This window comes from Periplaneta americana, chromosome 16 (assembly GCF_040183065.1).
Source record: "Periplaneta americana isolate PAMFEO1 chromosome 16, P.americana_PAMFEO1_priV1, whole genome shotgun sequence".
NCBI classification, from domain to species: domain Eukaryota; kingdom Metazoa; phylum Arthropoda; class Insecta; order Blattodea; family Blattidae; genus Periplaneta; species Periplaneta americana.
In genome coordinates this window covers 10,744,738-10,770,085 of record NC_091132.1, presented here as the reverse complement: position 1 = coordinate 10,770,085, position 25,348 = coordinate 10,744,738, and the positions used below count along the sequence as shown (strand labels likewise).

Here is a 25,348-nt window from a genome sequence, read left to right as displayed (position 1 = left end):
AATAGACGACTTCAGTGGTATGGTCATATAAGGAGGATGGATGAGGGGAGGTGGCCAAAATTGCTACTTCAGTGGTCTCCAGCTGGTAGAAGGAAACGAGGAAGGCCTAGAAATTCATGGAGGGCTGGAATATTGAGGATGATGAATGATAGGGGACTAAATGAGCAGGATTGGAATGACAGACGCAGATGGAGAATGGGAATAAAGGATAACCACTGAAAAGTGGAGAGGCCCTCAAAAGTAAAAGTAAGTAAGATTTTTAATTTTATAACTGACAATAGTTCACCCAGTGTGATGTACTCTGTCTGATTGTTATTGGGAAGGTTGGAGATCATGTGTTATGGGTCCATAGTTACTGATAATAGGCTACTTTAACCATATTTCGGGCGCGCTTCAGTACAGGGGCAGGGGCATTTCTCTAAGATTAGAGCCCAGTTTAAGTGTGTGTTTTAATCGAAAATTAGAGGCTAGAAAATAATGAGAATAGGACGCATGTTTATATAACATTTTTTTCGATTAATATACTCACACTTAAACTGGGCTCTAAACTTAGAGAAATGCCACTGCCCCATGTACGGAAGCGCGCCAAATCAGGCATCGTTATCTCGGGAAACACGTGCTCTCTCCTAAGGAATTTCAGGAAATTAAACACAGTAGCATTGCGATAATGGTAACACATTGCGGTCTGCTGGGTCGATTTCCAAATTCCAGGCATAATGGGCCGTTTGTGTCTAAGTAGGCCTAACGATGTAGCATACGTTGTTTTTAACCTACTTTCTCTGCGTTACAAGAAGCTAGACCCGCCATCACTCTCCTAAACTTCATCTGAATTTCTTTTGTATTCTCGCTGTTCACAGCTCTTGTTACTGTGCCACGTGTGTGAAGCTGGTAATTCCATTACATCTGTGTGTCTATACTCGCTCTTTATCGTTGCGTATTATTGCACAAGCGTCAATAATTATTTTCTTCCGTTTACTGCAGGCCTACATAGAGCCAATGTGAGTACAGGCCTTGTAATGCTGTACCCTGCAGCGCCGTCTCGTTGCCACGCTTCAATATTTGTGGATATGAAATATGTGAGACTGACCTCCCTTTAATGCGGTATTGATTTATTCTTCTTTGTTCAGGAGGGGAGTTCCGAATTTTTTACACGTCAGGAGCGGTGCAGGTGAGAAATCGAGGCGCTGGTGGCGAGACGGGCGATGGAAGAATTAAGCCGACATCATCGGCATTTTGTTCCATTGTTGCCTGTAGTGGCACAGATGCTCCCTATCATTACGGTTGATAACCAAAAACTTATCGCACCTGGACTTTCTCTCTCTCACTCTTCCCTCCGCAGATTACTTTATCCCCACTACTTAGGATGTGCTCGAATGTGGAACTCCAAGCGTCGCTTCAAGGCTTCTCATTGGTCGTCGAGGCACGTGGCGCAGTGGTGGGAGTAGCTGGAGGGGAAAGGAAGTCGTCGGTTTTCTCTCTCTGCAAGAAGAAAGAGCTCCCCGTCTCAGTAGAGTGTTGGTGTTTGTAGTGGAAGTATGTGTAATTTTGATGCGTTGTGTTATCTATTCCCATCTGGCCTCAGTTTTTGTACTGATTTTGTTTAAACGCTGGAGTGGTGCTCGTTGTGTGGTTCAAGTAATAATAGTTGGTGTGTTTGTAATGTGTGTGTTGGAACCAGAAGTGAAAATGCTGTGTAAAAGTCTGTGCTAGCTGCTGCTACTGCTGCCTCCGTGTCGTTCGTTGCCAATCTGGCGGATTGTTCTGGTCCCTGTATTACTACGCCTTACTACAAGTACGTACGTATAGCACGTATAATTTGAGGTTATGTGTACTAGTGCATTTGCTCTGTGGTGTGCAGTAATCCACGAACACGTATTTAAGTATATGCAGCGTCATGTAGTACATTAACATTTTATTATTATTTATTTAACAGTGTAGTCTATCTTTAGAGTTGGGTGAAAATACGATTCTGAAAGATAATGTGTTAAAATACAACACTGAATATCTTGGTACTTTAACGGAGATCATGAATTTGGTGAAAGTGCCATACAAACACTTCGTTTTGTTCATATTTCGAACTCCGTCAAAAAATTGAGAATTAACAGTTTAGTGCCAAAAGTCGTATTATGTACGTGCTATTACTGTTATTACTAGTATTAATATTAATCTACTGTTACTGTTATTACAACTAGGCCTATAGTAATATTACTACTATCACTATACATTCTATTACTACTAATGTATTACTAATACTACAGCTGTAACTGTTACTGTTCCTGTTGCTAGGCAGATTACATTCGTTTAAAACGCCTTCCTACAAATTTTGATTTTCGTATTTTCACCCATCTGCTCTCACTGCACGTTTCTGAAAGTTATGTTGGCAGCACTTACAGCTAAACGCAGTACAGTTCGGTTATTCATAAAGACACCTTTAGCATTTTTTTCTAACGCTCGGGGATATAGGATGCAGCCTTGGTTGGAGAGGTCTTTTGTGTGGAAACACAAACCCTTACTATAAAACGTACAGCATTCGAAATAAGCGGAAAGAAGCCAGGCAAGCCTGTCTGTATTGTGACACATTTTTAAGCGGGTAGGATTACCTGCGCCGAATTAAAGGAAAAAAAGCTTTTGGGTTTGGATTCCGAACGATTGGCTATTCTGAAGTTCTTCATGGGTGGGTGATTAAGGTTTGATAGGCTGCTATATGCTTCATCACTCCACGTGACATCCGTTCTGCTGCTTATCGCTCAGCAATAGATGATATTTGCATTTACTGTAATGAAAGATAAGAATCTTACCTGATAACTTGATACTTTCGTATTAAAAGTTTGGTTGTTTCGTAATTCGTTAGACTGCAACATGTCTTTTGACTGCATACTGACTGTTCTATTACGTTCATTAAAAACGACAGCGCGATGCTTGTATGCACGTAATTTCAACATCATTTACCGGTTCTCAGTCGGGTGAACTCGCACGCTATTACAGTTTTCTAGAGAAATTTAAAAAGCCTGGTTGTAAACAAACATGGACGTAGCTGAAAAAGTTCGTACAACTTTTAACGAATCACGTATTAACATAACAGCAGAGTAAGCATTATGTTTACATTGTGAGGCCTGCTGTTTTAAAACAGGATTCATTCATTGGGAAGTATGAGGAGAATTGAATATTTTTTATCCAAAATATTGCGATGTTGAAATATTTTTATTCGTCCTTTTTTTTTTTTTAAGTTCGATGGACTTGTGTCCTTTCTATGATGAATATTGATATGAAAAGTTGTTTCTGTAGAAGATTATTTGGTTTTATTCAAAATAGTCTAGTACAGACATTTTTAAATTTAAATTATCTTGAAGCATATTTGCTGTCTATCACTTCAGTATCTTATAGACAAAATATTTTAGAGGTAAAAACATTCCTAAGGATAAAGATCAAAAGCTATAGACTATTTTGAATTGAAATACTTATTCTTTCTAAATAGGCTGTGTGGCTGGAATGTTCGTAACTAAATAAACTCATAATTTTTCACTACTTTAGATGGTTGTTAATAGATGTGTGAATGTCATAAATTTTTTTGACCATTTCATACCTAAGCAACTGCTTAGATTTTGACATGGATTTTTCCTTTTCGTTTCGGATGTAGGCTCTATTATATGCGTATGAACTGTTGTCATAAATTGATGAAGTTTGAGGTAATAGTCACTGTATACAGCGATCTAGTTTCCCATGATAAAATTTGAAAATAGGCTTACTGGACTTGCAGAATCTCGTTGCCAACACAGAAGATGCTGTGAGTTTATTAATGGAATCAATTCGTGTTCCACTTTGATATTTTTCTTTTTGTGATTATTGCATTTACTTAATCATCTGGAACTTCTTTGTAATCTAACATCTCTGGAATATTAGGCCTATGCATAGTCTACAGCACGGTCAAATGCTTCAGGCAGAAGATGCAAGTATGCTTGGAAAGACTGTTAGGTTTAAGATTCCTGGCAATTTTTTCTCTGTATTATGAAGATTGCATTTGATGTTGAGCAATTTTATTAGTCATTAATGATAGGAACACATTTCCTGTTTTGTAACCGGATGCATAAACTCCTTTGTGAGCTATGAACCATGATATAATGTGATTTGAGAGCTTGTGAATCGTTACAGTTTTTAGTTGACTGTAATAATAATAATAATAATAATAATAATAATAATGACTATCCATTCTGTTTTATGTAGATTCTAAATCTTGTTTTGTCGTGTATTTTATTATTGGATAGGTAGAATTTCTTCAATATATTTTCATTCTTTTTCTTATCGTATTTTGTACACACTTTCATTGCTCTGAAAATTTCACTTCTACGGCTTGAATTTTAACTCCCCCCCCTCCTTGCCTGCCCATGATCCTTACAAAAACTGGCCATGCTGGAAACTTAACGCAAGTTGCCTTTCTTCTTGTTTATTATGTTTTCTTTATATTGTGTCACATCCATAATAATCCCACTTAGTCAACGTGGTAGACTGTTCTAGCTTTTAATTACTGGTAATTACTCATTAGTTTTTCGTTTGATTAAGAATATATCCAGACGTTACGTGTCATAATAAGTTTTTCAGACAGTATTTACTAAAGCCCGTAGTATGCATGCAGTCACACTGCCCATGCTTGCAACATACCGTTACTTTCCAGCGACTAGAATGCTTATTTGTTAATGGGGACAACTGTGTAAGGTTGGCAGCCCTTGCTGTGTCGTCACTGATTCTAGAAAGGCATCATCAAGTAGGGAGGGTTGCAACCATAAAACTTGTCGGCCCCTTGCTACGAGAAGAGGTGGAATGAGCGGAGGGAAGTATACTTGGGAAGGGGAAGAGGTATTAATACAGGGACCCCTGTTTGTTATCGCGAGGGACAGTTCTCCGTCTCTGTCGCTCTCTACCAGTTGTTCCTTTGTGCCGGCTTGCCTGCCTGCCTGCTCGCTCGTTCTGTTTCCGTGAACCGAAACTTGTTTACAGAAAAAGGAACCACAGCTCTTCTAGCTCTACAGCGCATGTAGTCATATGTATTGCAGTATTTTTAAGATATTATGCACTCGATTTTTTATGTCAGTTGTGCGTATTCATTTTATTTTTGTTTCGGTGGACACTTTCATCCAGTTTGGCGAAAGAACGGAAATAGTTCATAGACTATTCTGAAACACTCGGACGGTTATTGGTACAGAAGTATCAACCAACAAACCAGGCATCATATTAGTGACATAATAGAACAGAATATAAAACATGTACCCAATTGACATTCATTCATTGTTTTCTTCCCAAAGGTGGGTCCTTCACTGCAAATCCAACATTATCCAATCTTTCCTATTTCCCGCCTTCGTTTTAGGCTAACATAATGTTGATATCTTCTTCTTCCCCGGACTTTTTCTTCCGTTCACCATTCTTTCCAGTGCATTTCTTCAGTAGGCAGTTTCTTCTTAGCCGGAAACCCAGCCAATATTTTTCTCTTCCTGATCAGTTTCAGCGGTATTATTTCTTCATCCACTCTTTCAAGCACAGTAGGTCTATCATTTCTTAATGTAGACTGTGTCAAACACTTTCCCCCACTAAATACACTAAGAGGAGTAAACAAATTTAAAAAACCTCTATTAGCATATTCATAGGCCTACATTCCCACTATATTGCAAGTACAATACTCCTCTGGTTCCCAAAATCAGTATAACAGTACCTGTTGGGTTAAATAAATAATGATACACAGGACAGCATGCTACAACCACCAGACATTAGCCTGTCTTAGTGGGGAAAAAATAAAGAGAACATGCTCTATGTAGACCTACCGCTGTTCCTTCCACTGTTAATTTAAAAAAGGCAGAAGTATCAAATTTGTGAAATATAAACCACTGGAGAGTAAAATTCTGAAGATTTGAAAGCAGAAAAAGGTACAGTGGTTCCAATTATTTTATTTGCTGCAGGACTTACCAAAATCTCTTGTCCAAATGTCAAACTATCCAGAAGAACATGAAAGAAGCACATGCCACATTGCAAGGAGAACATTTTGAACTTGACATGGAGAGTTCGCAAAGGAAATCGGCAGAGAAGAAAAACCAAAGAAAAATAACAATAACATTATTATCATTATCATTATCTACATCTGTTTTACTGCTAAAACTGTTACAAGGGCCCTCGCAATGCTGTTAAAGGAACATAAATTTTGCATGATGAGTGACAAAAGAATAGAGCTATAAGTCTACGTGAGAAATTGGTGAATCCCCACGAGCAGCCAAGCATTTATTACTTGAAAGCCTGATTTTAGAACTAAAATGGTATGGATTGAAATCTCAGCAGTACAGCTGCAATGTGGAATATAGAGTATTTTTACTGGAAAGAAGAGAGTTTAATTTAGAAACACATTCATTTATTTATGGATCGTGAAAAGATTTTCGATGAAGTCAGAAGACCATTATTATTCAGTTTGTCACAAAATAAAAACATATCAGTCTACAATTTGCAGCAGTAAAAAGAATCTACGAAAATAATTAAATAAAAGTCGATTTATATTCAAAGCTCATATCAGTTAATAAAGATGTTAGATAAGAATGACCCCTGCCCCCCACACTATTCAACAAATATAAACTAAATAATCTCAATGGAAGCAAGAAGATATCAAGAGAATCAACATTTCAAGAAATAACATCCCGACAATTTTATATGCAGTTGACCAAGTCGTAACAGCAGATTCAGAAGACATTACAAAATCTATAATAAATTAATACAGCTAAGTATAGAATAAACATTTGAAGTAACAAGACTAAAACAATGGCCTTCAAAGAAAGAGAGTCAATCTGGAGCAAATAACAATGTAATAAAAAGGTAAAGGTATCCCCGTAACATGCCATGAAGACACTTGGGGGGCATGGAGGTAGAGCCCCAAACTTTCCATGACCTCGGCACTAGAATGAGATGGTGTAACAATGTAATAGAGTGGATAAATACCTTTAAATATCTGGGATGCTCAATATTTTGGCAGAATGCCAAGATATGTAATTTCTTAAAATAATCAGAGTAATAAAATTTGACATTCCACAGCACCGTGTATTAATGTAGTCTAATAATTCTCTGTATATATTTTATACAGTTATTAAATCGTAACCACCATATTACTGCATTCTTTATGGTGAACTTAAATATGAATGTAATAATCCTCTGTACCGTACAGCTGTATTTCGTAGTTGCATTTTTGTATGTTAAACATAAGAATTGGACATGTTTCTTATTATAGCTATAAAGCAACTGTAAGAATATTATGGAACATATAGGCCTACAGTATCTATAAAATAGAAGTGGAGATGCTGTACATTTCGAAAAAAAAAATGATAAAAATGCTGCGAAAAAGTCAAACTTCTTGTGAGTCAGTAATGGTAAAGTTACTATAACCATAAGGCAACAAAGCAAAAAAGGGAACCGTTTGTGAAGCTGATTGATATGTGTCAAGATAATCCAAGTTACAGGAATTTGTGTTGCGACAGTGTCAGCCAAATTCACAATTAGGCCCTATCTAAAATATTCCTGAGTATAAGAAAGATTAAGATGAAAATTATTATATTGATTTCAGAAGAATTTAAATAAAGCAATACCTTCTTCATCTACCACAAAAGGTAATTTGAAACAAAAAGCTAAGTTTGGCTATAGTTGCCAAAGATCAAGTTTTGGATATCAAGAACTTTGGCAAAAGAAAAGTTTGGAATAAAAGGCGATGATACCTTAATATACCTACAATTTGGACACCCCTTTATGCTCATGTGTGTATAAAACAGCATGAAAATATGTTCACAATTCCATTACAGTATTTGTAAAGCTATTGGAATAAGTATGATCAGAGTTTTATACGAACATAATTATGTTAACTCCAGTGTCAACAAGTGGAAGTCGAATAAGTTAAAATAGATTAAAATCAACCAATGAATAGGCCTTCAGATGTAACCCCCTGTAGTAATACTGAGGAATAAAAGTGGGTAAGAAAAGAAGCTGTTGATTGAAGTGCAAAGCATGCAGTTTGTGACCACTAATGAAACCTGGATCCACTACTACATACCAGAGACAAAATAGCAGTCGAAACAGCACAATGGTTTTCCGCCTTCAAAAAAAGAAAAATCTGTTCAATTGGTTGGGAAAGTCATGGTGTCCGTGTTCTGAGGTTCTAAGAGGATGATCATGATTGACTATCTAGCAAAGGAGAGAACATTAACCGGAGAATATTATTTAAATCTCCTGCAGCAACTGAAAGGGAAAATTTGCAAGCGAGAAGAGGCTGGGTATGACCAAGAAGAAAGTGTTGTTTGATGACAACAATACACTTGCTCACACGTCTGCAATCGCTGTTGCCATATACACGAACTACGGGTCGAATTGTTGCCGCACCTGCCCCTTACTCGCCTGATCTCGCACGCTCAGACTTTTTTCTTTTCCCAAAAGCTCAAAACTCACTTGACTGGGAAGAAATTTTCGTCAAATGAAGAGATTATCGCAGCTGCAGAAGGCTTTTTTTTGCAGAGCTCGAGGAATCTGTGTACAAAGAAGATATAGTAGCATTGCAACACTGGTGATCCAAGCAAGGACGTCGCGTCGGAGGGGGGGGCAAGAGAGGGCCCGTATTGATATAATTTCTTCTAAAAATGTAATTTTGAATTGCTGTCTTGAAGAAGATGAAAATTCAAGATGTGGAGTAAACGTTATGTGCCTTATTCACTTAATTCAACAGTACACTCAACAAAAAGCTGTTATATTCAGAATGACCATTGAAGCACTTGAGTTACAATATAGCAAGCCGTGACATCAAATAAGCACTCTCTTTGGACTGTGCACACAGTCATCGGCCTTTTGGTAAAACTGTTGCTGATCGACTCTCATCTGCTCACTCAAAACAAGTCTAGGAAAACAGAAGTTACATAAAGTTTATAATAGAAAATATTTTATTCATGGGAAAGTAGTGTTTACATTTAAGGAAACATAACGAATCCATGACATCAGCAAATACAGAGAACTTTTCAGAACTACTTGAAATAACAATAAAAGACAAAGGAAAGGGAATGGGCGAATTAGGAGCTCCACAATCCATTCTTACAAAGGCGCTCAAACTCCAAATTAATAGAAACGGTGAAACGTGAAATGATGGGGGGAAAAATATGCAAGAAGTGAATGCTGTTTCTGCTTTGTCTATTGTTTGTGATGATGCAACTAATATTTCCACTAAGGAACAACTGAACATTTGTGTTAGTTATGAGTTGAACACACAAGGCTCTTTCTTAATTAAAGAAAGACTTTTGGGTTTTGTTAAAGTTGAAGGAACAACTGCAGGCAATTTATATAATGTCATAAAATTCTATATGGAGAAATTAGGCTGGATATTAATAGAATGATGGGTCAGCTAATATAAATGGACAGTTTAATGGGTTGCAACAAAATTCAAAGAAGACGAACACTATCTCAGTGGTATCGTTCAACTCTGGAAATTCTTCAATCACTACTTGCAAAGTATAATTATGAACAGTCCGCTGTGTTTCTGAAAGACTGGTCAGTTTTCTGAAATGAAAATTCTCATTTCTTTCAGATTTTCAGATTTATAAAAAATAGCAAAACCTTTCACAAATGCATGAGTCATGTTATACATGAGGTTTACATTGTGTGAAGAGTATTTCGCAAAAGTTTTATTTTTTGGCAGAAGTGGTTAACTATAAAATCTAAATTGTACTTTCCTCCCCCTCCTCCAAAAAATTAACGGCCTTTGCTCGTGGTACAATGGAAAGAGAAGAGTATTGTCATTTTGTTACATAATCCATGGGCTACTACAGTAAATATATTGCGGTACACTCATGAGGTCGCTTGTACTCACAGGATGTGGTTACGTTACACGCGATAAGAGAGCGCAACTGTGTGGACGAGTCCTTTATTGCATAGGGGGTGCATGTATATGTAGGCCTACTTATAAGCTACATGGATGAGTCCATTAAGACGTTTCACGTAATCATTGGAATTTCCTTACATTCATTGTCATTTTTTATTTGGTAATGGTAATGGTTGGTCACCCTACCCATTATCTCCTGGTATAGTTGCCTCATGAGTGATTCCTAATTGATATCACTTAGGGTTTCAGTCATTTCAATTTATAAAATCATATTTTTGTAAAAGGCAAGGGTCCAAGAGACCTGGTACTTTTAATAAAAACATCTTAAAAAAAAGTTTCAGACCTGTCTTTGGACAGTTGACTAACCAACAACAATGGTGATGGTATAATAGTAATAATAATAATAATAATAATAATAATAATAATAATAATAATAGAACGATAATATATTAATAACATGCTGTTCCTATTGATGGAAACTTAACAAGCATTGGAAAGAGAACATGTGGATAGGACAAGGAAATAGCAGGCTAGGTCTATAGCTCTTTAACATTGAAAACTTATTACTAGACTTCGTTGAATTGCCACACGCAGCATGCAATTAGGTTGCCGATGTACGGTAGTATAGAAGAGGAGAGCGACCTCCCGGCCTCGTAGTATAAGCAGTTCATGTTAAGAGTTGTGACCGGTCCAAATAGATAGAGCAGCTACAGCTAATGTATACCTATGTAAGCACTTGTTTTTGCATTACTGTGGTTGGAATAGTCAAAGCTTAACATTTGTTCAGTGCAGACAAGAATTCAATCAAACATATACTACAGTGAGAGTGTTGCTATTCCGAATAATTGCCCCTGGAATACCTTTACCCCCGCAGCCAGTCTTGACCCGTTGGAAAACGTGGTTGGATGCTGTTAATTATTATGCAAAATATTACGGCAAAATAATGAAGGTAATTGATGCATTGGATAGCACAGACAGTTCCGCTGTTGAAGCTGTAAAATCTTTGCCTTCTGAACAGATATTGGAAGATATTTTGTTCGTTGATTCTAATTTTAAAATCGTGTCCAAAAGCATCACCCTGTTAGAATCGTCTAAACTACAACTCTCAGAAGCCCTTAATATAGTGTATAAAGTATCACAAACCGTTATCCGAAATAACAATTCACTAATTAAAAAAAAAAAGTGAAATGTAAGTTGAGAAACATTATTGCTAAAAATTCTGCCTATTCACAACTTCGTATTATAAATGATGTACCATCAGGTCACGACAAGACGTCTGAAATTGGTGTACTAAAAAGTAGTGACTTTCCGTTCTTCAAATATGCACCTATTACATCGTGTGATGTTGAACGTACATTTTCCCAATATAAAAACTGTTTGAGTGACCATCGGAGAAGGTTCACTTTGCAGTCGCTCAAAATGTACGTAACTCTTCACTGCAATGCACATATTCAAGGATGATGTGAGTATTTTACATTAAATTTTAAGAGTTAATATATCTCACTACAAAATAATTGTGTATTTACATGTTCAGACGTTTCCTATTTCAATGATAATTCATTATATTTCTTGAATGCAGGGTACATATTTTATTGTAACCGCAGTATACTGCTCAGTGTTTACTTACTCCATCCCTTGCACGTCCCCTTCTCATACAGTCTATACCGCGTGCGTAGTAAACCTTACGATTCTCGTGGCAATTCCTCGAAGTCTACTTATTACAATTGAAAGCTATGAAAACATCGTGTCATTTCTGTGACTGGTTTGACATAAAACATACAAAACTTGTATGAAGTATCTTTAGGTTTAGGTACCAATGAACAGGAAACATTCATCCTGTAGACCTACATGGAACAATATTGTCAGGAATAAAGATGGCATTTGAGTTCATGGCTGGCTGATTAATGTCCCCAACCATGGAAATGAGATATAAATTAATAGGTATAATTATAATTATTTATCAAGTTTTACGCCGTTTCTTATACAAGTTTTTCTGTCTCCTCGAACGTCCAGGTTTCCACCTCTCCTGCGGTAAATCTGGACTTTCTTTCGTTCCTTTTTTATGAGTCCTACATTTTCTGCACGTGCGGATTGTATTAACTCTCCTTGCACTAATCTATTTTAACTTGGAGCGATATGTTCAATTAGTTTGAGTTGTTTAATTTCTTATCCGATTTTGTACACCCCTTTGCTTCTTAATTCCTTTCTGCAGTCCATTGACTTCTTCCCTTGCTATATCTATGAGCCGTATAAAATAATATTGGCATTGCTAAACACTTTTGAAATTTAAGACTTTGTTATTTGGCTGCTACTATAGGCTACTAATATCTTGTTACATTTCAGCGTACCTTTCTTCCATTGTATCGTTCCTCAGTTGCTCTGAAAAAATGTTACAGCGTGTTTGCTACGACGCGACGGCCTGCGATGTAGGTTCTACGCTGCCGTTGAATAACACTGTGAATTATTTCGTACAAGCTATACTTCATGAAGCCCCAGGCAAATATGGAAATGTCAAATCCGGGTCTTTCAGTCCCTTGTCTAGGGGCAGCTTTATCTATCTATTGATCTGTTCGAAAACGTTGAATTTACGTGCCTGCTCTATGAGAATATTAACTACTCAATTTTCTGCAGTATGCATGTTTCTCGAACAAATCAATTATTTAATTTTTGTACCATAGTAGCTAGAGACTTTTGGAACATCCGGTTTTAAAACAAATTAACGTGGGAGCACGACAACGATGTAGTGTATGGGCTATTCTTTTTCATTATATCTTTGACAGTGACGTTGTGGAATGGAAGACACATTTGGTAGCTTTAAATCTGAACATAGTGGTTAAGTATGGAACTTTCTATTAATCTCGTTTTGGGAGAAGATTGAATAATTGTTTTTAAGTACCGAATCAGCTCCACAAAGAGGACTTTATGGATTAAAATAATAAATAGATATAATTCTGCCTTCGGGTCCCTCCTCCGTAAGCTTGCAAGAGAAAAAAAGTACTAGACCTACATTCATTTAAGTATGCCATGAACCTAAATGAAGCACTAATAATACGAACAGAAAAATCGCTAAAATAAAGCTGAAAATCGTTTATCATTGTTGTACTCGCTCAAAGTCCTAACAATGGTTCGTTGAGGAAATAGAATTGAGGACTCAACAGGAGATATGTGATTCGTTTAATGAAGTATAACCCGTGAAAAACCTAATAGCTACAGGTTTCCAAAATAGTGCAGTAATTTTATGAAATAGGAAGTTTAAAAAATAGCCAAAATTAGACAATTAACACGAGAGAAAATGCCCATGATGTGATGTTATTAATTCGCGAAGATCAACATGGATCTACGAAACAGGTTTCATTTGAATACATTGCCAGTCATGGAGCATCAGTATAGAAGTCGTTGAAATCATAGAAAAGGCGCCCATACAAAATTCAGATTTTGCAAGGATTAAAATGTCCTTACTGTGACTTCTGAAGGAATACCTTGCTCAGTTCTAACTACCACCCACGAGAAAATATCTTTGATTCGTCCATTAAAACTGTGGAATGAGACCGTACTAATAATGATAGGAAGAAGAAATAAAGACATTTTGATAGAAGGAACGAGTTCTGTGAAATCTGAATTCAGAAGATGTCAAACCCAGATATCATGACGAAGCACATGATATCAGATGAGGGAACTTCCTGTTTGGATGGCAGAGTCAGTCATCATTTATAACTGTCGAATGTTGGAAGAAAAACTGTCTAAATTAATAATGAAAAGGGTACCAGAGGAAGGAAGAAAAAGAGAATGTCCAAAATGAGTTGGCCGGAAGGAGTTGAAGCAACCCAGAAATTTAAAAGAAAACCAGCCGATGGACAGAGAGGAATGGCGTTTGGGCACCGGTAGACAGCGACAATTCTTGTGAAACGGGTAATTGTTATTAAAAATGATGAGGGAACGTCTGTCCCAGTATTAATGTTGACTGAAGTTAAATATTAGGGCTTGTATTAAAATAACTATGATTTATTTTGGCATTAAAATAAAATCTTTATTGAAACATTGCTAAGTTAGTCTGCCGAGTTAGCTCTGTGGTAGCGTGCCTGCCTCCAGACTAACCGGCCGGGTTCGATTCTCGGCGGAGTCAGAAATTTTCATGTAAAATTTCTACCTCGGGACTAGGAGAGATACAACTTTACCCTATATGAAGAGAAGGCATATGTCACTGTTGATAGGGATTCGTCCGTCGGACAGGGACGTTAATCCTGGCGGCCCCCTTGGTGCTATTCGATAGGCCTTGGCTACGTGCCGGCACCAGGTTTCCCTCTCTCCCTTCCCCATCTTCATCATCCTCATTCCCTACACTACATTTACAAGAACACTTACACATACGCTCACCCTAATATACAACAGAACTCTCAACAGATAGTGTAGACATGATGTACAGCGTGGCCCGCCGAAGTGGTGTGAAACTAGAAAATGGGTCACAGTTTTGCCATGTATCCGCAATATGTGGAACCCGAATCACGTAAAGTGAAGTGGGTACATACATACATACATGCATGCATGCATGCATTCATCCATGCAAGCATACATAGGCCTACATATATACATAGATACATAGATTGCTGAGTTGTATATGTTCATCTATGCGTGACGTCATTCGTTTCCATTTGTTAAGCTTATTGCGTCATACTTAGGGTGACCAGATTCACATCGATATTCACATCGATAAAAAAAAAGAGGGACACAAAGCTTGAAAAAGCAGGTCATTGTTCGAAAAAAGGGGACGCAAAGCTTCAAAAAGGAGGGCATTGTTGGAAAAAAGAGGATAGAAAATATGTATTTAGATTTAGGCTTCGGCCTGTATTATACTTCAAATTACGTCAATATCTATTTTATTTAAAAATATTTACAGCACAGATTTAGGCTTATATCATACATAAAGGTATGTTAAAATCTATATTATTACAAAATAATTATGATAAAACTTAATAATAGGCCAAATGATTTTACAGTTATCGTTGGCAGAGAGTATATTCTGTCGATGCTGCTGCCACCTACAGGGAAATTACTTGAAAAAGGTGACAAATCAGATAATTTCAAAACATCAGGCATACAAGTTACCAAAAGGAAGACATTTCTTGAGTTTTAAAAAATCGCCTGAACCCCGGAGAAAGGTCTAAACAGGAGGACAAGTCCGGACAAAAGAGGACGTCTGGTCACCCTAGTCATACTCTCATCATAACAGTTGTGTAAGCCAAACAAAAATGATCGTAACTCTTAAACCGTAAGAGGCGAATCAAAGCGGATCGCTTTTTTGAAAAGGTCGCATTCATTAACGCATTTCACTCGTAATGTATTATGATCCATCTCTTACGGTTTAGAGGTAGCAAGCGGTTAAAATTGGGAAGAGTATTAAGTCATATGTTTTAGGTTATTTTGTACACAATGTACAGTTTTATTTTGGGAATAAAATAGACGTCATTTTCGTATAAATTATTCTCAATTCTTTCATTTACATACTGCACATTCCTATAAATACGCCACAGGTATTAAGTTACTAGTATCCAAAAACGGAGTTGCGTCAGTGTTACGCACAAATCTGTCCGTTTCATCCTAGTGACCCTTGAATAACTTTATTCAACGTGTTAAAAAGTGGGATTAACAATCGTTTGCATATCTAACGCATTTGTTGGGATTATGTGGCTGGGGTTTGATAGGAATACAACTGTGGTGAAACAGAAATACAAAGAGGAGGGTTATAATCCAGATCTGTGCAGAACGCATTGATTGATTGAATTGTGAACTATGCATAGGCCTATGTGTTTTAATAAAACGAGACTAATAGAAGAAAAGCGTCAATGGAAAGAACTTGCAGGACAAGAATGTCAGCACACATTGTGAAATGAACCTGTTGCATGAAACCTTGAAGTCAATAACAACTGCTGTGTAAGAGTAGGTTACTTATTTTTATAACTACGACACTGTATAATGTTTTTTGGATTTTGTCCAGGATTCATAATGTACAACTTGCTTAGAAGGAAGGTGTAATTTAATTACTTCCAAGCAAATAATAACCGTTACACTCTTTTGCTTGAACAATATTCAGGTCGTACTGTAGACACTCCGTCAGAGTTATCTGCCGCTTTCCAAAATTCGTTTAATAGAATAATGCTATTCAGTTTGAAACACTTGTGTGCGAGCGTTACACAGTTGACCGTTCTGATCTCTGACGTGGCTGTTATCTTAAATTACGAAGGAAGCAAAACAATTTAATAAAACCCGCGACTTTTCAGAATGGTGCGGGTGTTGGATTTGTTGACTACCTGGATCGTCCTCGTGGTCTTGCGGGTACCATGGATAGGGGACAGCACATGCGAAAGGTCAACTGATCCTGCTGCTTAAGATACAGTAGGTTTGCGAACGAAGACACTGAAAATTACTGTATTTTCAGGGTCTAAAAGTCTTAAGTCGCGCGCCGTGGCATCCAGATTAGGACTCGCGTTACGGAATGCGCACTGGTTCCAATACTCATGGGGTAAGAAATTTTCTCATGAAATTTCGGCCAGTGTATGGGAGCGGTGCCCACCCAGCATCGTGATGCACTTAGGGAGCTACGATAGGTAGCGAAAGCCAGCTATAACGGCTGGGTGAATCATCGTGCTAACCACACGATACCTCCATTCTGGTTGGATGATCGTCCACCTCTGCTTCGGCATGTGGGCGTGAGACCAGCAGCCGGCTGGTCGGTCTGGGCCCTTCACGGGCTGTAGCGTCACGGATTATTATTAAAAGTCTTGAACGGTGTCCGTAGAAGTAATCACATTTCTTGTAAAATATGTTGCATTTTAAGGTCGGTCATTGTATGCGTATGGTTTAACTCCTAGACGTATGTACTCCTACATATCTTTCAATTGTCTCGACTTAAGTCATATCATCATTTATTACTGTTCTCCACCCAGGAGATTAACCGTGAAAGGAATGTGCTTACTATTGCGTTATCTATTGGAGCGAAGTAGATATATAATATTATCATTATAACGTCAGTTTAAAAACATGGCTCTCGTGCGTATTTTATTTACAGTATGGAGGAATTAAAAGACCAGGAGATTAACCGTGATCTAATTGTGTAACTAGGGTAGTAGAAGTATGTGTGTGTCAGTGTTATCGTTTGAGCTTTGAGAGTTAGCCAATGGAGATGCGTGTACCCACGTGTGTGACCTTATGACATCTTATGACATCAACATTCATTCACAGCATTAGCCCGCTGCGTCTCATTCCCTTGACATTTTCTCCTTGTTGAAGTACAGTATGTTCTCTCGAGAGCGGACGAAACTGTCACCGTCGCAGAGTTGTCACTATAGGCTACATTCAGTTTTACATACAGGTGCATTAATATTTCGCGCATCGTTATGCCACTTAGGAAACCTCGTAAATCTACTTTTTCAATTGTCACATTTTGTACCAACTCCAGAGTGAATATGTAATTAATAATTAATAATAATCGGGCAATAATTACCAAAGGGAATTAATAAAAATTATTTTGTTATATAGTCTTCCAATTTTCATGAGTTTAGCAACATTAGTAAATAAATAGCAAAGTTTTTTTCTTCCTGTATAAAATTTTCCATTATGGACTTAAGAGTTTTGCTAATTAATATAACGTCATGAAATTAGAATTTAGAGATGAGATGAATCCGAACACTCCCGAAACTGTGATAAAGACATGGACTGTTCTCGTGAAAGACTGGGACATTGTTTGGCCGTGAATGACTCTCATTTTGAACATCTCTTATACGAGTAATTTTAAATGTTCGCTCAAAACGCTGTATTCTATGTGTAAAATTTAACAGCTTTAAAATAATTATAAATTAATAAAGGCGTAATTTAAAGAAGTGTTTTACTACACCTTGTGTAGGTACCTTAGTCACTACTTTTGTAAGGATACTTCCATAACATTGAGTTATTTGCAACAACTTCTGTGCTTAATTTTTTCGTGAAATGAATAATATGAAAACTTATTAGCAATATTCCATCATACTTTATTAACACTCTGTATAATTAATATAACGTAAAGATATTGAAAGAGATGAATTGAAAAAAAAGAAAAAAGAAAGTTGTGTAGATTCGGTCCTAGGACCCCGTGTATAATGGTCTGGTCTACTAATGGAGCACAGTTGATGCGTAGTCAACGAATCTGACGACGACACAGTTTTAAAAATTCATTTTTTAATGGCTGAGCTTTTTACACCTGCAAGCTACATATTTAGATCATACAACTTGATAATGGGTTTTACGACATGGACTGATGAACTGAAAATTAACTTTGGCAGCCAGTGGTTAAGAATAGAGAAAACTAAATGAGGGAAACTCGCAGGAGAGGAATTGCATTGTAGAGTGTCAGAATATTTTGGGAATAGTGTTTGTAAGCCACCTTTTCGCAAAGGAACAGGCCTATTATTATTATTATTATTATTATTATTATTATTATTATTATTATTATTATTATTATTATCATTATTAAACAAATGGCCTAATAATAGTAATACATTTATTTTTTAATATTATATTTTTCCTCTGATCGAGATTCTGGCTGATAGGCCTATGTACTTCTGTTATCAGGCAGCAGGTCTACATCTCATTTGATGATATGTCAGAGGAAGAACAATTGTTTGTATGCATCTCAAGTCTGACTAGTGTAATATGTTATTAGTCGGCGATGTATGAAATGGAGAGGGAAAAGAACTGGCCACTCTACCCCGTTATCTCCTGGCTTAGTTGCCTCATAAGTGCTGCCTTCTTGTTATCAGTTGTGAGGTTCAGACCTGTCTTGTATGTATTTATTCACACTGCAATGGGTATATACCCGGTGGCAGTGGTAGCTAATTACACTCAATAATGACAATAATAAATTTATTAATTAAAAATACAGTTAATAATACCAATAATTAATACTAACAATAATTTATAATAATAATAATAATAATAATAATAATAATAATAATAATAATACGGAATATCCTAAATTAAATGAAGCACGATCACTTAAAATAATATTTAAAATAAATCTAATTTGTATCTTAAATCTACTGTAAGTTCGAACTAAAACCCACGAGTATGATATGTTCATATCTGCACAAGTACCTTTCCACATTACACTCATTTCGCTGTCAACTCACTCACTGCACTGGAACTACGACACATTTCACTGATTCTATCCTGATTTCACTAACACTTCAAAACATTTCACTGTTCAAATACTTTGCACTGCCACTATAAACTATAAAGCTTCCCTGACAGGAACACGTTTCACTTACACAACACACTTCACTGACACAACATAATTCTTCACTGATACAATACTTCAATAACAAAATATCATTTACACCCTTTACATACTGTGTATAATTACCGTCTATTAGTAAAGTCTTTAAGCCTATTTTTAAATACGTTTTTGGTTGTTGGTAAACCTTTAGTAAGTCTGCAGGTAAAGCATTCCAGTCCTGATAGTACGATTGAGAAAAGAAAACTTTCCAGTGTCCGTCACTCTGTCTTCTTTCCCTCAATTTATATGAGTGGTCGTTCCTTGAAGAGTCTTCGAACAGTTAACTAAACAACGAATAATATTTAAGTTTTCTATATACACTTTTAACACTTAGGGCCTATAAATCACTGATTAAATTTCCAACTTCTTTGCCGTGTTAATATTTAGGATTTACCTTGCTTGACTAGTTTCGAAGTCTTCTGCTTCATTGTCCAAAGCCTAGTGGAGATCCCGCGCTATCTTGTGGTTTCCTGTTGTGGTGGGTTGTGTTCGTGATTGTGTCGAAAAGGGTGTGTGTTTTGAAATTGAGTTGAGCGTTCAGGATGTGATGCGGATGTGTTTTAGTATGTTTATAAATGTCACGTTGTTCTAGGGTGTCAAATTATCTGGTTTTTTGGCTGGATGTGTAGTATTTTCATGTCATTGTCTATGTTAATATGGAGTTTGTGATGTGTTCTGCCTAGGTTGAATTGTTGTGTAGTTTGGTGATGGCTGTGATATGTTCAAACATGTTACAAAGAACATATCACAACAATAACCAGACTACATAACAATTCAACCTACGCAGAACATATCACAAATTCTACTAAACAGCTACAGTAACATAATAATTTATTTGTTTAATCTGGCAGAGCTAAGGCCAGTAGGCCTTCTCTTCCGCCCAGCCAGACTCTAATTCTAATTGAATACAATTGCTTACATAGTTATTACATTAATATCTAGACCATAAAACAACATGAAAGTAAATAATGAAAGTTGGATAAGTAATGTTAGTGTGACAATAATAAACATTGGTAAGAAATAGTTATATTAATAATAATAATAATAATAATAATAATAATAATAATAATAATAATAATAATAATAATGAGATAATTTAGATATTTATCTGTGATATATATAACCATTAAACATTGAGAAACCTGAAACAGCTATTACTGTTAACAAGAATTGTTAGAAAAATACTTCGTTAGTCTATTCTTAAATTGGTTTGATGTCTGACAGTCCCTGATATTACTCGGTAGGGAATTCCAAAGCCGAGGAACAGCCACAATGAAAGAAGATGAATATGAGGATGTTCGGTGGGAGGGAATGGATAATATTGAGGAGTGTTGTGATCGTGTGTCTAGGTTATGATGGGTGGATAAATTTTGAAAACGAGACGCAAGATAGACAGGAGTGGAGAAATGAAATATGTGAAAGAGAAGGGAAAGACAGTGGATTTTCCTACGATCTTCTAGACGGAGCCAGGACAACATTTCGAGGGATGGTGTTACGTGATCAGCCCGGCGAATATTGCAGACGAAACATAGACAACGACATGAAAATACTACACATTCAGCCAAAAAGAAACAGAGACTTGACACCCTAGAACAATATGAAATTTATAAACATACTAAAACACACCCGCATCACATACTGGACACTCGACTCAATTTCAAAACACACACCCTTTTCGACACAATCATGAACACACCCCACCACAACAGGAAACCAGAAGATAACGCAGGATCTCCACTAGGCTTTGGACTATGAAGCACAAGACTTCGAAACTAGTCGAGCAAGGTAAATCCTAAATATTAACACGGCAAGGAAGTTGATTGACTAGTTCTACCGTATTATCAGGCAGCACAGCTCGACGTTATGTCAGTGTCAGAGGAAGAACTATAGGCCTAATTATTGTTGCATACTTCTCAAGTCTGATTAGTGAACTATGTTACTAGTCAGCGATGTATGCAATGGAAGGGGAAAGCGACTGGCCAACCTATCCTATTGTCTCCTGGCTTAGTTGCCTCATGAGTGATGCTTTATTAATGTCACGAGGTTCTAACCAACCTTCTGATTGTTGGCTAAACATACAACAAAATAATAATAATAATAATAATAATAATAATAGAGATCATTGCAGGCGACTTAATGGAGCGCTAAGTTATGTTTTCCAGAGCGTGTTGACAGAGGCAGATGGTGTCTGGGATAGCCTACGATAATACGGAGGTAGGACGTGAAGAACGGATGGAGTCCGGGCAAACTCAGGTAGCAAAAATATTTAGCTGCAAGCGCAGTTGGTCGGTCAGGTACTCAGAATGCCGCTCCGCGGTTGAGTGCTTCAGCGAGAGGTCGAGTTGGTTGTCCCTCAAGCCTTTGGTTGACTTTGAATGATGACGGTGGAGTTAGATAAGATTAGACAAGACGAATGACTGGTTGACATTATGCTGGGCGTAGAATGTGGTTGTAGACAATTAACACTTAGCCTATCTCTGTTTTTGTTTAGACACTAGATAAAAATAGATTTGTATACAAATAAACACCTGAGAAAATAAATATATACGTAAATAGCACAAGGAAATTGGGGAATTATGTAAGGAAATAACTAAAGATTTATTTCAGCAAAAATACGTAAATAGAAAAGGAATAATGTTATAAGCTAACAAGTGAGTAAGGGAATGTGGTGACAAATTAGAGTATGTAGGAATCAAAATGTCATTGTATGGAGATGATGAGTAGTTATTTTCTCTACGTCAGGAGGTTACTATAGAGGAGAGCATTCCAGTTAAGCAATATTGCTAAAAACTACAACTTGAAAATTATTTTTAAAAGGGAAAGAAAGAACAAAAGTTATGTGCATGTGCGGAAAAAAAAAAAAAAATTAAGAAGAGTGATAATAGAGCTGGAAGAAAAAATGATTGAAGAATTAACATTGAATTGGTAGACCGCTATGGAATAACGGTTAGCATGCCTGACCGTGAAACGAGCGACCCGGGTTCAAATCCTGGTTGGGACAAGTTACCTGGTTGAGGTTTTCTCCGAAGCTTTTCATCAACCCATTAATAGCAAATGCTGTGTAACTTTCGGCGCTTGGACTTTGAACTCCTTTCGCCGGCATTATCACCTTCATCTCACTCATATGCTAGATAACCATGGCAGTTAGTAAAGCGTCGTAAAATAATCAATTAAAAAAGAAAACAAAAAACATGTGTGCAAATCTGGCTTTCAAGTATGTAATTATAGCTTCCTGTGAAGCAGACTTGAATGATTTCAAGGGAAGAATTGTTCCTGGGCCGGGTATCGATCCCGAGATCTTTCGCTTAGAACACGAACGCTCCACCGACTGAGCTACCCAGGAACTACATCCCAAAATTGGGACGGTGTGGGGTATAGTTCCTGGGTAGCTCAGTCGGTAGAGCGTTCGTGTGCTAAGGGAAAGGTCTCGGAATGGATACCCTGCCCCGGAATAATTTTCCCTTGAAATTATTAAAAAATCATGTGAATTGATCTAGTGAGAAGCTGAAGTGGTAACAGTAAATGTGTTGATATTAAATTCATGTCTTTTGCTTGAACTGAAGTATCGGTAATTAAAAAAAAAAGCTAAAATTTATGCTAATAAGCTCGAAAAGAAAATACTCGGGTTTATGCACGCAATTTAATGAGCGACCCATTGACACTGAATAGCGCTTACAACAGTACGTTGCTTAATAGGATCGTCAATGATTAAAGAACTTGTAAGGACGGACGATCTCGCAACCAAATATAGGCCTAAATGTGTATAATAACCTAACAGGCAACGTGACAGTTTTATGGTAGTTACTCTGTGTTCGTTGGTGCTGGAAGCTTGAATGTGAACTTAAGATCCTTAAGGACAATACATGTTAAGTCGATTTGGAATCAAAACTTACATGCTGTAGTTATTCACTTTAATCGATCCTATCCAGTTTTCTTGATGTTTTGTATTAGACCAGACTTGTGCGTTATTAACTCCATTGAGTCACTGCAGATTAACCCTTAAATTCCCACTCCACCTTCCCCGGCAGAGGCAGTTATGTTTTGGACCGATACGAGTACAGAGGTAGGCAATCATTGCTGAGTGACGGATTGTAAAAGCCGGTATCATAGCTTTCGGCTCTCACTGGTCGACAAAAATCCACCACTGATGCACAGTGCCTGACGTGTATTTGTTTCTAAAGCGGAGTAAGCGAGAAGGACATGGGCAGGGGTATCTCCTTTCCTTTTCCCTTCCCCTTTACGCCCAGAGCTGTACAAGACAGAGCAAGACTATTGGAAGACGGCGTTACTGCAGTTTGAACAAGCTTACATTAAATGCGCCATTTTGATGTAAATGTAAGAATTTGGAAGCATAGGTCTACATAAATTTGTAACTTAATTTATAAACTTAGGCCTTTTTAATTGTAATTTTTTTTGTTTTAATTTTATTGAATTCTAATAAATAAGTCTATAAATTGAAATACATTAATTTGGATTGGATTTGTACATTAATAAGGATGACGTTCTCCGCTGTGACCCAAGTGGTGGCGTTTATACGTAGAAATCCACTGGTTGCCGGGTTCGAATCTACGCTCTTTTTATTCCTGTAAAATTTCAGAATATCGATTTGTGTTTTGTATGAAACGTCAAGCTTTGGCGAAAATTTCGCACTCTTCTTCTGTTCTGTATCCTGTTGTCAGCGTAAAGCAGTTCACCGACACCCCTCTTTCGCGGCGTCTCAACACTCCCTCTTCCTGACTATTTATATCGTAATGCTTTGCAGGGATTCTGACCTTCCGCCATTCTTTTACACATGACTTCCATTTGGATCTATATTCATCTTTCAGACAGTCTGTTACATGTAAGTATCTTCTAATGTCACGCGTTTGATTTTATCTTTTCTTCTGCAACTTTTACTGTTTGTAATTTTGCGAGTAATTTGCAAAAAAAAAAAAAAAAAATAGACGGAAGGTTAAAAATATATGTATGAATAAAACCATATTTTTGCGATAACAGGACTATAGGAGTATGTAGCCATCGCACGTATTCGTAAAAACCCACAAAATGCGCCAATATTTAATAATGTTGTAGTGTAGCCTATTTAATTTATGGACAGAGTGAACCGTAAGTAACGTCATTCACTTCAGGGGGTTGTTCTATGAAATATTTCAAACAAAAAAGTTTCATACAATTTTCCTCGTTTTTGCTTCCTTTCGTTGATAAAAATTGTTTTATATGAAACATTTCATAGCGTGTTTTGGGAACGCCATTGATTTAATTCCCAATATGCTCAGTCAGTTTAAGAGATCAGTGTATTCTGATAATAAATGATTGGAAGAATTTTAGTTTTGTCTTTAAATATGCAGAAATTTGATCCGAAGAAATGTAACATTAAAATTCAGAACGAAAAGTTACATTTGTTCGGCTCAAATGTCTGCATATTTAAAGGACAAAACTAAAATTGTTTCAGTTATTCATTATAATAATACACTGCTTTCATAAATTGACTGAGTATTTTTGGAAATCAATCAGTGGCTTTCCCAGAACACGCTATGAAATGTTTCATACAAAACTATTTTTATCTCGAAAAGGAAACAAAATCGAGTAAAATTGCATGAAACTTTTTCGTTTGAAATATCTCAAAGAATAACCCCCTGAAATTAATGACATTACTTATCTACTGTTTATCCTGTATATGATTCAAAAGTCACTTCAAACTTCAATCTTCGTACATTTAATATTTGACATAGAAAAAAACCGTCGCTGTATTAAGTTAATAATGAGGTTTCTGGTTTTTACCCGTCGTTATCTTGTTCAGCGAACACCACTCTTTCTGCGACACAATGCACAGCATTTTGCTGGCAATGTTTTGGAATAGCCCCAATTTCTTGCGAGATAGTATCTTTCAGTTGCTGTACAATTGTTACGTGTGCCGCACAAACTCGTTCTTTAAGGTAATCCCGCAACCTGAAGTCGACCAGATCGAGATCTAGAGATCGTGGAGGTCATATTGTTGGAAAGTGCCCACTGATATTCGTAAAAAATTGCAAATTATGTTTTATTTAACTATTCTCGCGACTACCGAGGTTATATCAACTTCGCCGGTGTGCCGGAATTTTGTCCCGCAGGAGTTCTTTTACATGCTACTCAATTATGTTTATTATTATTTTTAAGTTCATATTTGTATACCG

General features: G+C 36.9%; 1 protein-coding gene across 2 annotated transcripts in view; it reads left to right on the top strand.

Annotated features, from left to right (window-relative positions):
- The first annotated feature begins 1,521 nt into the window (after positions 1-1,521).
- Positions 1,522-25,348, top strand: part of LOC138716549 (polycomb group protein Psc-like) — a 136,458-nt gene continuing 112,631 nt past the window's right edge. The window contains exon 1 of one of the 2 annotated variants that reach the window (XM_069849708.1): positions 1,522-1,792. The gene's annotated coding sequence lies outside the window, so the exon portion shown is untranslated. Of the gene's footprint in view, positions 1,797-25,348 lie in introns of both variants that reach the window. The other variant, XM_069849709.1, reaches the window with a different exon arrangement.